Source organism: Labrus mixtus, chromosome 4, assembly GCF_963584025.1.
Source record: "Labrus mixtus chromosome 4, fLabMix1.1, whole genome shotgun sequence".
Lineage (NCBI taxonomy): Eukaryota > Metazoa > Chordata > Actinopteri > Labriformes > Labridae > Labrus > Labrus mixtus.
The window spans coordinates 29,656,123-29,670,313 of record NC_083615.1 but is presented as its reverse complement, the minus strand read 5'-3'; the positions used below and the strand labels follow the sequence as shown (position 1 = coordinate 29,670,313).

The following is a 14,191-nucleotide window of genomic DNA, read 5'->3' as shown; positions in this document are numbered from 1 at the left end:
CAACTTATCAAAGCAAAAATAAGTTGAACCATTGGTGAATATTTACTGCTGTGTTCAAACCATAGACTGTAAAAAAAAAGAAACATTGAAACATTGAAACATTGTCTTTAGGCTCCTACTGTCTCTTGCATTGTCACTTTTCTGTTTTCAGTTTTTGGTTTATAAACATGAAAAGCAGAACTTCTGTATCAAAGTAAACCAGGGTTTAGAAATGAGACTAAAGATGTTTTCAGCAGGTTCTCCTGAAATAACTAGCTGCCTATTCACACATGCATTACACAGTCGCAGGTTGTACCTGTCTGAAGGGGGTCTCAGGAAGCAAGACAGAAAAAATAGGCAGTCGAAATCCAAGGTGAATGAAGCAAAAGAGTCAAAAACAAAAAATGTTTTTTTTACCTTCATATCAGAGCTACGTTAAATTGGACATATTCAGAGTTTTAGGCTCATTTATACTTCCTTCATGCTGTTTGTGTAAGCTCTTCAATTTATGATGGACAAAAATGCTGCCTTATTGATCTCTTTATGTTACTAGATTGAGACTCTCACATATGTTATTTTTGTTTGTGTTTCATACTGTGTCAGCGCTAATGTGTAATCTAATTTTGGAAAATGTGCCTTAAGGTTTGTATTTGTAAATTGTACAATAAAGTAAAAAAACAACAACTTCCTTCTTGTCTTAAAATAGATAGAATGAATAGATAGAATGTTTTGTTGGTGTTGTGATTCTGTTGAAGTACACATAGCACTGATATAAAGACAAATATTCTCATTATAGTGTCATGTAGAGGACTCTGCTGCTTCGTCCTCTACTTCCTCATCATTTTTTTATGTCACGACTTACCTCAGCAGTGCAAAAATTGGGGATGAAAAAGAATCAACGTTTTGCAATCACACATGTAGCATCTTCACAAAAATGTCAGGACTTTTTCTGGAGTTTTGTGCATGTGTAAAATATTATCAAGTGGCTTGCTACACTGCAGCTTCTGTGACCACACTTAACATTGTAAACACTTCATGGGAAACACTAAAAATAAAGACTGGAGTGACATGAAGAGAACAGATATAAAGTCAGGAAACCACCCTCTAATTTTTGTTATGCAATGGTGTCTATAAGTCAGCTAACCCAATCTATACATAGATATTAGGCTATACCGGACCAAGTGAGACCATTAAGAAATGGACAGTTTGTTCAAGTGGTTACGTTTTAATTTAGCGTTTTCTTCTTTAATAAATCAAATTGTCTCGTCAAATTTTTAAAGTAGGCCTTTAGATTACTTTAAACCAAATGTATGGGCTTTTAGTGTTTACTTTATTTTACATTGTATTAGACTTCGCATGAAAAGTTTCACCTTTCACAATGATGTTGTCACTGTAGTTTTTCATTTGATTAGTTATCAGCTGCTGTTGCATGCAGAGCCGCCCTCGTTTGAATCTCGACCCATTCTTTACTGAATAGAGTTTGGCCGCTCCACAGTTTTCTTTTGTTGTTGAACGCAGCCCATACAGTCCGGCCCCTTCCCCTTCCCCCCCTCCCGCTCTCCTTTTTTTTTCACCCATCCTCCCATCTCTCACTCACTCTACCTCATCCATCCAGGGTGACGCCAGTCCCTCTCACCCCGCCCCGTTCAACTCAGTCCGCTGCGTTCATTTCATTCCTGCTCCCATTCCGCGCATATTTCGCATCCTTGGAGAGACGCTGCGCATTTTACGCACTCAGCGCACCCGATCCTTCCTTAAACCAAAACCGAGAGGAGACTCTGGAGTTGACGGAGTGCTTCCCGATGCTTTAAGGACTCCAATCCGTGGGAAAGTGTGGGAATAAATCCATAAAGAGGCGTTTGAATCGAGGTAAGTTCCCAAGGAGTATAGTCCCCCCCATCAGCCTGTAGCCTTCACGTCTGAAAGCCCCCGGACGTTTCGCTTGTTTCTAAAACCCCGAAGTGATCCCTAAAACTGAAATTACGGCAATTAAGGCGAAATGACGAACAAGACCTTCCACTTAAACCCTTCATAGATGTTAAAAAGTCTAACAAGCTTATTAATGATTTGCAGCGTGAGCTTCAAAGCGAGGGATGTGGCTTTCTCATCAGTTTTGTCCTCTTTTCTTCCGACACCTATAAACAAACCTGGGTTTCTATCATATCTTCCTCTTGGATAGACACGCTGTCGTATTTCCGTATGGGAGTGAAGTTGTTGGATTGATGTTCGGATGGAAACATGTTCGCCGCTGCGCTGGGAGGCAGCTTAACAAAGCTGGGAGTGAATGGGGGACTTGTTGCATCGGCGGGGTTTTCTCTTTTCCTCCACTGGCAGGCCTGAGTCACAGGAACAGGCCATCGGCTGATAACATGCTCACAGCCTGTGTTTACGTAGACAGAGCACATTACTGTAAATGCTCAATGAAATCCTCCCTACATCTTTAAGCGATAGAAATGATACGGATGATTTTTTTTTATTATCCTAATTAGAGTTGTCCACCTTTTTTTTTTCCAGAGAACTCGAATAGTAAATTCAGCAATTACACCTTACACCGTTTATAGACTAAACGGAGGTTCATTCTATGCTTTCAATAAGATTGGTTTCTTTTCATTGATTAGCCAGGTGAGACACATTTTCATTTGAACACCGGCTCCAATCAAATCTGTCTGAAGTCTCTGTGGAGACTGGTGGTGAATTTGTTAGGGACCTCATAGTTTTTAAATCCCCCATACCAGCCTGTAATACCCCTCCAAAGACATAGAGGCCTGGTTGTGTGTTTCCTTTTAAATATTGATTAAAGGGCTGCTCTTATCCTTTATAGCAAGACATCTGTGGTAATGCAGGCCAAACCACAATGTAATTATTGGAGAAGATTACAGCCTTCAGCATGAAGCATAGTAGCTGCATTACTTCTGTAACAGTAATCCATCTGTCAGATGGGGGGGGGGGGGGGGGATGATAGATAAAAGGGTCTTGTACTAAATTGATGTGGCTGAATGAAACTGTCAAATGGGCTAAATGTTTAGTTTTGTCAATGAGGAATTAAATCCTATTATCATGAAGCTACTTTATGAAACTGGTATAATGTTTAAGTCAGTAATTTTGTCCCTCAATCAACTGTGATGCTATTGTACTTTTTAAAATAGTTTTCCTAATAAATAAAACAAAAAAATATCAAATGTCAGGAAACATTGAAATCAGTCTGTTTAAGTTGATCCGAGCCATAAGTCATAATGTCCTTTCATATTGTTCTGATTGGTAAGCAGTCGATTCTTTTAATACATTTGAAACATATATTGTTAAAAACCCAGAATAGAAGAAAAAAACGCAAATCAGATTTTTTTAATAAATTATTTATATGAAGTTTATTTATGCAGTAGCTTATATGACTTGAAAAGAAAAAGTAAACTTTAGTTATAGTTTTGTTCCATCTGCTGAACATGTGAAATATTGACAGATGGGGAAAAGGGAACCTGTGAGTGCATCAGTTACAGTATGGGACCTTTTTTAGATTTTGAATCCCCTTTAATTCTTCAGTTTTAAAATAATAAATCAGGCAGCCCTGACATTGAAACAGGGAAAGGAGATATGTGTGTGTGTGTTTCATTGTCTTTGCGTGTACAAAGCACCGTCACTCTGGGCAAACAGCCTCCCGTCATCCCCCCCCCCGTTCTTCGCCCTCTCCAGTCCGTTGACATCTGTTTTGAGTGCTCTGTGCACCTGTACAGACTGGGGAAGCTTGTGTGTGTGTTGTGTGTGTGTGTGTGTGTGAGAGAGGGGGGGTGAAAGGAGGTGCAGAATGCAAATCTAGGCGTTTGTTCTGGGCAACTCAGACTGACTAACGACCATTTGGTGTGTGTGTGTGTGTGTGTGTGTGTGTGTGTGTATTTGTGTGTATGTGTGTGTATGTGTTTGCCTCTTGCTGTCCAGGCCAGGCAGGCCTATTGTTGCAGCAGCAACAGGCGTCGGTGGATGAGGACGCACCATATGGCCTCTGTGTGCTTTAGTCACAACTGCTGTGTGTGTGTGTGTGTGTGTGTGTGCACATGTTTGTGTGTGTGTGCGATCCTGCACTTCACCAATGCTGTAACATTATGGTGGAGTTGTGAGCGGCAGGCTGCTCGCCTTCTTCCTTGTTGTTTCATCTGTTGTCTCATTTCTAGACAGGAGGAGAAAATCCGGCACACAGATTTCTTTCATGGAGTCAGGATTAGGAGGAGTAATCTTCCTGGCATGAAATGATGTCTTGTGATGTCCAGATGTAGTCCTATACTTCTCCATTGTCATTCTGATCATTTAGCCCTTTTTCTGCTTATTTTAGTGTCCTTGCTGAATGTATTTATATATTACTGTAGATACAAATCTCCGGTTTGGATGAATCAACAGGTGAAACATTGACTCCTGCTGCTTCTGTCTGTGAACACACCTGTGTGGTTGTTAAAAGAAACAGTTTCCTCATGTTTACACACATAATGACTTACACACATTTCATGCACTCCTCTTTCTATTTCCTGTTTGGAATATAATATCTACTTTAATGTTTTGTTTTTGTTTACAGATATGGTCATTTTCTGCACATTGTTGTCATATGGGGGGGGGGGGGGGGGGGGGTATTTAGCATGTAGCAGGAAGAGTGATGTGATTTTAAGAAGATAAAAAGTCCAGAGTGTTGATAAAGGGCTCGTGTGTAATGAAATTTGGGGAGCGGAGCTGGTTTATTAGAGAAACAATGCTGAGTGTGTGGGGGGTGAGTGCGAGAGTTAGAAGGGGGCAGGGGCTAAAGGGGGTAGGTGGGGAGAAGGAGGGTGGGGGGGGCTGGCTTTGTTTAGGGGATGGGGGAACAATAGGTACCCTCCTGGGTGGGGTGGAGTAGGGGAAGCTGGTTTCTGGCTGCAGGAGGCCGTAGAGCCTGTGCTGGCTTGTCTGACTGCCTGGACTCCCTGTTCCTTCTCCCCTCGTCTGTCTGCCTCTCTCATGTCCAAAACCAAACTCTATCTTCTTTACTTTACTGTAACGGACATTTTATAATTCAGAATAATCCATGTAGCATATTTTGCAGATGAGTTTTTGCAAGATGCACCTGTATCTCCTTTGACATATTTCTCAGTGACTCAAAGATTGTTTTAAATAATCGGTGAATGTGTCCCGGAGTGCTTCTCACAAAAGAGTTTGACTTTTTAAAAAAAACAGAATAGTTAGGATAAATATTTCTTTCTGCAGTTAAAGTGAAGGAAAATTAATTTTAACAGTTGTTTTTATTTGATGTGGAATTTATTACAATGTGATTGACCTTAAAGTTTTGTTCACATTAAACACATGTAACACTCCACCATTGTTTCAGTCATGTAAAATAGAAGAAACATGTTTACTGTGTGTTAGGGTAAAACACAGACACAGGTGACACAGCTTGAAGGAAGTTGACTGTCAGGTTTAGCCATTCCCATGTGACGACCATAATCAAAAAAACTATTTATTTGCATGCACAATTACCTAAAAAAAAAAGAGAGATTTTAGTGTCTTCCTGTGGTTCCTGCATTTCAATGTGGACCACCTTCTCCAAACTGCTAATGTGGACAGAGAAAATGTATTTTCAGTTTCTCTGCCCTCATTTCGGGTTATTACACTGAGCACATTAGAAGAGTGACGATGTAGAGTGACTAACCCTTCATGGGAAATCTAAAACAAACTCAGGTTTCCTGTCCTCAACAGGAAGTGGGCTGGAAGTCTAGATTTCAACTAAGGCCTGTACTCCTTGTTTGCTCCTCCCGGTTGGAGGAATTGGCACGATAAACACTCTGCAGGACAACAGCTCACTCTGCTCTCTGATACCTCGCATTGGAACAATATTCCTCTGTTGTTTGTTCAGGACACCAGCTTAAGTCTTTAGCAGGCCTATTCACTTACTGAACTTATTCAATGTGTTTCTTAATGACTGTGCTTTATGTACTAAAGTTATACGAGGTTTTAACTTTCACTTTTATTTTACAAAAGTCATTTGGGGGTTGCATGGATTACGTTTTTTAAGCAAATACCCAGACTTGTGTTTAGATATGCAGGTCAAACAAATATACTGTGAATTTTGATTTAGTCTGTGTGAGAATATTTTCAGTGTTAAACAGTCTGTCAGGCTTGTTTCTGCTGCTTTCTGCTGCTGGGAATCTCCAACACCAAACACTGTAGATACAAAACCTTTACAAGAAACTAAGTATATTCTGTCTGTAACTGCTGCCAATTGCCAATCTACGTGGAAGTTTTTCAGCAGTGTTCCCAGATTCATTTTAATGCCGTATATGGTAAAATGATCTTCTTGAAACATTTGGTTTGCAATAATTGAATTATAGTATTCTGAAAGATAATTGACAAAAGCGAATAAAACTAAAGGTAAACCTGATAGGGCTAATAATGATGACCTACATAAATTACTTTGACCTATATTTTGTACACTTATGTTAATGATATGATGGACGCATTTCTGGAGTTTTAACATATTTACTAAACTCTTTCCTGAAAATTTCGGGGAGGAAAGCATGAATGCAAACAGAAGAAATATTTCACCCACAATTTCTGGGTGAGCCGTTGTGTGTGAACACAGCAGATAATACTCAATGAAGCTGCTTCACAATGTTTTCTGCTTGCAAGTATGTTCCTCTCACTCATGTGATGGTGATGTGAATACATTCTTCCCATTGATTTAAAGGCAAAATTATCATCATAGTGTCGGGACTGAAAAGAGAGTTTGTGAGAAAGTGTCTCTTGGTAAACTGTTCCAAAATGTTATGGGTGTGTTTGCGCTGTGAAATAATGACTGTCTATCTGCTTACGTAGCACATGCATCAAGAGGATAAAGCCTTGGTCGGCTCCATTCTAGGCTTTGATTAAGAAACACATTTTTGTAGCCAGAGAAAAAATAACCAGAAGCAAAGCCAGTTCTGTCCGTAGATAACTTCGGCACACTGGTTGAAGGATGCACAGCAGCCACAATCTCTGCCTCCTTATAAACCTGCATCAGTCTAAATAGAGCAGTAGCGAAGTTTTAATGGACCACAAATGGAAAACATAGTTCAGGGGCTAATTTATTTTGTGTGTTTGTGTGTGTTTGTGTGTGTATTTATATCTCTGTTTTTAGCAGTGGAGATGAGAGCAGAGCGTCTGTTAGCTGTAGAGGATGTCATTGTGGTGGAGAGATGGAGTTCAGGGTACTCTTCACTTTCATGTAGCCATACAATGTTCTTTTACTGGGTGTGGGACAAGACTACTACATGCTCGCGCGCACACACACACACACACACACACACACACACACACACACACACACACACACACACACACACACACACACACACACACACACACACACACACACACACACACACACACACACACACACACACACACACACACACACACACACACGTGGTTTCTCTCTCAGCACAATGCTCCCAGGCTCACACTTATTAAATGGTGTTGGTATTGCTGCAACCTCCCCAGGCCTTGCTTTCTACAGTCTGAGTATATTGTCTCTCCTGTGTGTGTGTGCGCGTGTGTGTGTGTGACAGTAACTGCCCCCCACCCAGGAAGAGGCCAGATAATGGCCTAATCTGACTCAGCAAAAACTGATAGAAGAAGAAAAGTAACAGAGAAGGATAGAGATCATAGATACGAGTTTCTAGACCTTTCACCATCATATTTTAATAAGAAATAAGCATGCACCTCTCTGTGTACAAGCTGTAAACAATTACTGTGTTTGTGCATAAATGGTAATGCATCTGTAAGTAGAGTGGGATGCTTTGAATCACAGCCTCTTCACCGCTCACAAAGCAAGTCCCTCTCTCATTTTCTCTGTCTTTTCTTAAGTGTGTATAAGTACAGGGGCAGCACAAAAGTAGCTTTGTGGGGTTTGTTTCACTGAGGCTGCTTTTTCATTGGGCTCTAATGAATATTTCTTTGTTTTTCAAACATGAAATTGGGTCAGAACTAATCAATCGGACTCAAGTTTTTTTCCTGGCATTGTGTAAAATGATTTTCGCAGTAATGGATTATTAGAAATTGTGACCATTTAATCTAGAGAGAGTGAAAGCAGACAAAACAAACTACAAGTAATGGAGAAGAAATCAGCTTTGGAATGGAGGCTAATGATATCAGTTTGATCTTTGTCGGAAGTATTAATGCTTTTTGAACATATAGAAAGTCCATTAAACTCTAAATTAGTTGAATTCTATATCCATGCAGAACTGAATAGCAAAAGAAAGAAAACAAATGTATGTTGTTGATAGTTCCAGAAACCGACACAGTTTTCCTAGAAGCAGAAAAGATCAAATCTAGCATCTTGTGGTTTTTTCACACTTTGCACAAAACTCCTGTAAACGTCCTGAAACTTTCAGGGTGAGCTGCATGTGTGAACGTAAAAGGACACATTTTTCATTCAGACTTCACCCAGAATTTTTACCATCAGTCGTCTATTAAATTTTCCATGTAAAGTCTGGTGAGCTGATGTCAGAACATAGAGGCAGCAATTATGCATGAAAAATGACCGCAAGCAAGTGTAAGGGGGTGATGGTGTTAATGTCCTGCAACCGACGCAACACTTTATGTGATGACCAGTGTGATCTCAGTACCAGTATGTTCTTCTCCACTTCTTTGTTGAATCACACATAGCATTGATTTAAAGACAAAAATTGTCATTAGTTTTTGACTTTTTTTCTTTGTCCTCCACTTCTGCTTCATTTCATTTTCACATATCCCCCTCCTGTCTGACATAGATAGTCTCCGGCTGTGAGGTGCATGTGTGAACAAGCAACTCAGGAATAATTTCATGGGCAGTCTGCCTGAAATGTTCTATACATTTTCAGGAGTGCATATTTGAAATCGGCTTTATTTTGCATCTCATGGTTGTTACACTTTTTGGAGAGATTGATACTGCACTCACCCATCCTTCAGTTTGAACCAGCTGCACAAAACACTGTTGGTAAAAATTGTCACAGGATTGATGGTTGAGTAGCCTTGTGAGAAATAATGTCCTTACTTAACATCTGGCCCTGCACATTTTTCAGCCGATGGAGTCTTGTCTGTTTTGATCACGAGTAGATAACAGTACAAACAGGGGTGAGTGCTCCTAGATTGCATTTAGGATGGCTAACTCAAGACACAGTTGGTCAAGGACGAGTGTCCTCATGTGACCTCTGTAGTTCACCATTCGTGACCACTGATGGTTGTATCCACAGAAGCGTATGTAAGGCTCAACAAATCTTTCAAACATTGTTGGATACAGCTGGTATGCTGATCGCAAAACAAGATTTTTAAGTCACTCTTCCTCTCTGGCTGAATGGTTTAAGATCTAATGTGAGTTTTAATGTGTTCATCACAGATAGAAATCAAATGGGGAAGATTAGCTCATGTGATGATTCCAAATGCATCTGAAACGCTGCATTTGAGCTGTAGGTGAAGTTGAGTCTTTAGAATCTGCCCCTGAGCATAACTTTATCTTAACATACAGGCTCCAAGAAAGTTGTACTATTTTTGAGTATCTTTAAAAAATATATATCAGAAATTCATGTTGTATGCCGTGTGCTGCTGTTTCCTTAATATCAAGTTCCAATTTGGACTTTCTCTCTGTCCACAGATAGACGATGATCTGACTGTTTTTTCCTTTACTGTGAAGTTCAGGCTGGACAGATGTGACATCTGTTTCTCTGTCTTTAAAGTAGCTTCCTAACTGAAGGGCTTTAGCAAGAGCAGGCCATCCACATAGAAAGGCTTTGTCCTTCCAAGTGAAACAGCTCCAGGTCGTGTCCACACATCTGGATAAAGTGTGCCAGTAGTACAGCTTGGACCAATTTAACCCTCGAGTATCACCCGATAATAACGTCCAAATTGATTTTTGAAGCAAACTTCACCAACTGTCAAGGTGCATGGAGAGTGAACTTCTTCAAGAGGTCAAAAAGCTCCAGCAACACATGTAGTATAAAGATCAACAGAAACATGACTGAAAACAGGTCCAGTATCTGTTTTACCAGCGCAGAGATAAGATATATGTTTGTCCACAGGGGGCAGCAAAATAGACACAAAGCAAAAGTGTCGCAGGAGCTTCAAGCTCTCGATATTTTATTCATCCATCTTGTTCTTAAAAGAAATGTAAATATTTGGTTAGTGAAGTTTATGAACTAGCAGTGCTGTGGTGTTGTAGTTAGCTGGTTCCTTTTTTTTTATGTTGCGGCTCGTCTCTGTGGAATTTGGGCTTCTAGCCTAAATGAGTTACCACATTCAAAGTATCCATTAGTGCCTGCCATTAGTCAACTATCCTCACATGTTTATAAAAAGTAATTTAGAACGTTTTTGGGGCAAATTGAAATTTTTTTTTATTCCAGGGCTGAAAAAAATCAAAGCAATGCAATCAATGCTATAGTACAGAGAAATCCTGAAAGCTGCTACTATGAGCCTTAATATGATATATTAATACCACAAAGCAAAAATGTTATAACCATCAAGAACACTCAACATTTTGTGAATTTATTTCAGCACTGGATTTCTATCCATGTCTGCATCAATTTTACCTTGACAAGCTCAAAGTTGGCTAACTTTATAAATCAATGATCTCTGATCAGTCATCCTTTATACTTCAGTGTGAGACTGCTGATGTCTTCAAGCTGATTTGGTTTAGCACGGCTTATAGAAATAAATGAGCAGCAGTCCCCACACACTCTGCTGAATACTTATAATTAGCTGTTATAAAACATAAACCAGGTACTTATTCACTCATCAGTCAATATCAAAAATGTAGAAGAGATCTGGTGACTACATTTTGAAAAGACTCATTCATTATACTGCACATAAAAGGGATGTAAAAAGGAGAGCAGGAATACGATTTATGTATGTTATTTCTCCCCATAGTGACACGTCTGGTGTTCAGGGTCAGACTGTACATCAGCAAATCATTCATTTAAATAATACTCTGAGACTTGTGGAATAACATGAGGTGTACTTGAATGGTCTTCTGTTGCAAATGATGTGTCCACTGTGGAGGCTGTGAAAGTGGCAAGACAAATGAAGTGGCACTGAATCTGTTCAGGTAGAGATTACGTTTGTGGCGCAAAGCAATATAAATAAATCTTCTGCCTTACGGTACTTGATTAAAAAAAAAAAAATCTTATGTAAGCAGAAAACTGGAAACATTACATCAAGTGTTGTATAATTTGATTTGTGTTGTAGGGCAACATTAAAACATGACAAAAAATTGTAAAGTGGAACAATGTTTGCTTAGAGGATTATGAGAAAATCCTCTTGTATAAAACCAGGGGTGTGTGTGTGTGTGTGTGTGTGTGTGCACAGTTGGAAGCAGTTGAAACAGATGCTGCTGAGTGGTCCAAGAGAAAAAAAGAGTGAAAGAAGCTGACTAGCCTGTGATAACACATTCAACTTGTATACCAACAGGACCCCCTGCTGCACACACACTCGCAAATACAGACCTATAGGCCCCTCTGGTTATGTAGGGGGCCTATAGTTGCATAACATTTCATTACAACCTCACTGGCCTGCTTTTGACAGTACAGAGGCTGAGCACCATACAAATGACACGCTCAGGAACAAGTACATGCAGTTGGCATGTAGCAGAAGCCATAAAGAACTGAAAGAAAGAAGTGGAAGAGGAAGAAAGGCAACACAGGGAGAGTGTGAGAGTCCAAGGCAGCTGCAGGACTGTGGCTGGATGCCCTGTGTGTGTTCTCCCGAGGGCTGGCACTGACACCATGAAGCCTGCTGTCCTGGCTGGAGTGGCCTGGGCCTGCCTGGTGACAGAGAGATACACAGAGGGGAGGGGTACTCAGAGGGTGCAGAGGAGTTGACCAGATAGAGGTGATTGTTGTTTGACTAATGTCTCTCTCCAGTGTCCATCTGCTGCTGGGCCCCTCTCCTGCACACATCCCTGGAGCCTCACTTTGGTTGTTCTACTAATCTTCAAACCTCCCTTTTCACTGCTCATAACCAGTTCTAACTAGTCTCTTGAGAGGCAGTTGATGTCATACAAGAATGATGAGGTGTTATGCTTCATTCAGTTTTAACTGTCTGTGTAAAGTTTGACCAAAATCCACTTTGCTTCTCTTTTCCTGCCTGGAGATCTTGGCTAGTTTCCTTGGCTCTAAATAACATCGTATTTTGCACATCTTGTGTGATGATAATTTTTGCCTTTATATCCAAGTATATCAGTACTACATGTAGTTCAACATATTTATCAAAAAATGAGCAAAGAAGAACACAGTTTCATTACTTGCAGCTTTATCGCACAGGACGTCTGCATAAAGTCTGTAGTCCTGTGACGGTCGCAGGACATATAAGTCATCAACTTGCAGTAAATACTCTTCATTATTTCCTGCTGTGCCGTAACATCAGCTTACCCCATCTTCATGTGGAAAATATTCCTGGGGGGCTGGCAGGAAAAATTCTGTAAAGGGGGAATAATAAATCGGCCGATTTGTATCACACTTTCAGATTAACTTAAAGTTTTCAGTGTGTGAAAGCACCAAAAGAAGTTGATATTGTAACGAGTGAAATATTATGACTGACTATCGGGAGTAGAAAAATATCCCTCATGCTTGAACCTTCGATGAACATGCTTTTGGATTCTGTTTTACAGAACCAAATGTTCAGTTAAGGACTGGGCTTAGAGCTTTTTGAAAACTACTAATTTCTTGGGAAGCACAACAAGAGACTCAAACCATCTTTTGCAGCGCATCAGCACCACTGTCAGAGAAGAGGGAACCCCGAGCACAGAGATGACATCATCAGTGAAGCCCTCCAATCAGAGGAGGCTGACAGGGCACAGACTACATGTAAAATGGCCTAATGCTGCTGACAAGAACATGGGGAACAGTCAACACTGACTTGACCTCGATCCAACAACAAGGCTCAGTTGAAAGGAAGTTGGGAAGAATGGGGGACATCATCTAACCAGTACGGGGCAGATCGCTTTGGAGTGCAAAGAAGGAAAGGCAGGAAGAAGGCTCCAGCTGCACCAACTTCCAGGAGGCAACAGGAGATCAAGCACCTCATCCAAGAAAGGAGACAACTCAGGAAACGGTAGAAAAATGCCTGAAGCGTAAAGGAAGGCATCAACATGCTTCAAGATGATATTAAAACCAGATCAGCATCCCTCCGCAGAGAAGATCACTTATGGAAACGCACGCAGAAGGAAAAAAGAACAAACAAGAACACGGTTCTATCAAGATCCTTTCAAGTTCCTCAAAAGAACAAGAGCCTTGAGAACAAGGAAGAAAGAGCTGGAGGACTACTTGAAGACAACCCACTCAGACCCAAGGCAGCATGAACATCTAACTATTCCAGCAGACACAAGTTGACCCACCAGAACACCAGTTTGAGCTTGTCCCTCCAATTTGGAAGGAGGTGGAAAATGCAGTCTGACGGGCAAGAACAGCTTCAGCACCAGGGCCAAATGGAGTTCCATATAAAATGTACAAGAACACACCAGATATCCTGAGGTGTCTCTGGAGGCTTATGAGGACGGCATGGCAGAGGAAGAGGGGGGTCCTGATCCCAAAAGGGAAGCAGGCAGAGAACTTCAGCCTACTGAATGTCGAGGGTAAAGTCTTCTTCTGTATTGTTGCTCAGAGGATGTTGGAGTACCTGCGAGAAGAAACAAGTACATTGAACACATCTGTACAGAAGACAGGACTGTCCGGCTTCTCTGGGTGCTTGGAACATTCCAGCATGAAGATAAAACCATCTAAATCACGCAGCATTTCCATTGTCAAGGGAGTACTGACATTAGATTCTTCATTGGGGACAACCCAATCCCAACAGTGTCCGAGAAGCCATCACAATCAAAGACGCTGCAAAAATCAACACTGTGACACACTATGACTCCTATAAGCACCAGAGCCAAATGGAAGTCATATCAACTGAGTATACTGAGCATATATAGTACAAACTAATGATAGCTGACAGAGAATTGGATAACACTGTGGGAGCGGTTTTAAAAAAGCATGTATGCATGTTTCATTTGTTAAATTCTGCATTTACAGGGATTTCATGTAAAATGAGTCTTACATGATCAAAGCCTGTTACAGAGGACCACTCTACTTCAGTGCCCAGAGCTGCATTGTTAAAAAAAAACATCCACATTTGGTGAAGATGAAACAAATCTTGCCTGTAGTGTGCCAGCCCGTTGGATGAATGGATTCTTGTCTTTACTGGAAATCTGCTG

General features: G+C 40.7%; 1 protein-coding gene across 1 annotated transcript in view; it reads left to right on the top strand.

Annotated features, from left to right (window-relative positions):
• Positions 1–1,585: 1,585 nt before the first annotated feature.
• Positions 1,586–14,191, top strand: part of tead1a (TEA domain family member 1a) — a 43,976-nt gene continuing 31,370 nt past the window's right edge. The window contains exon 1 of the mRNA XM_061036812.1: positions 1,586–1,848. The gene's annotated coding sequence lies outside the window, so the exon portion shown is untranslated. The remainder of the gene's footprint in view (positions 1,849–14,191) is intronic.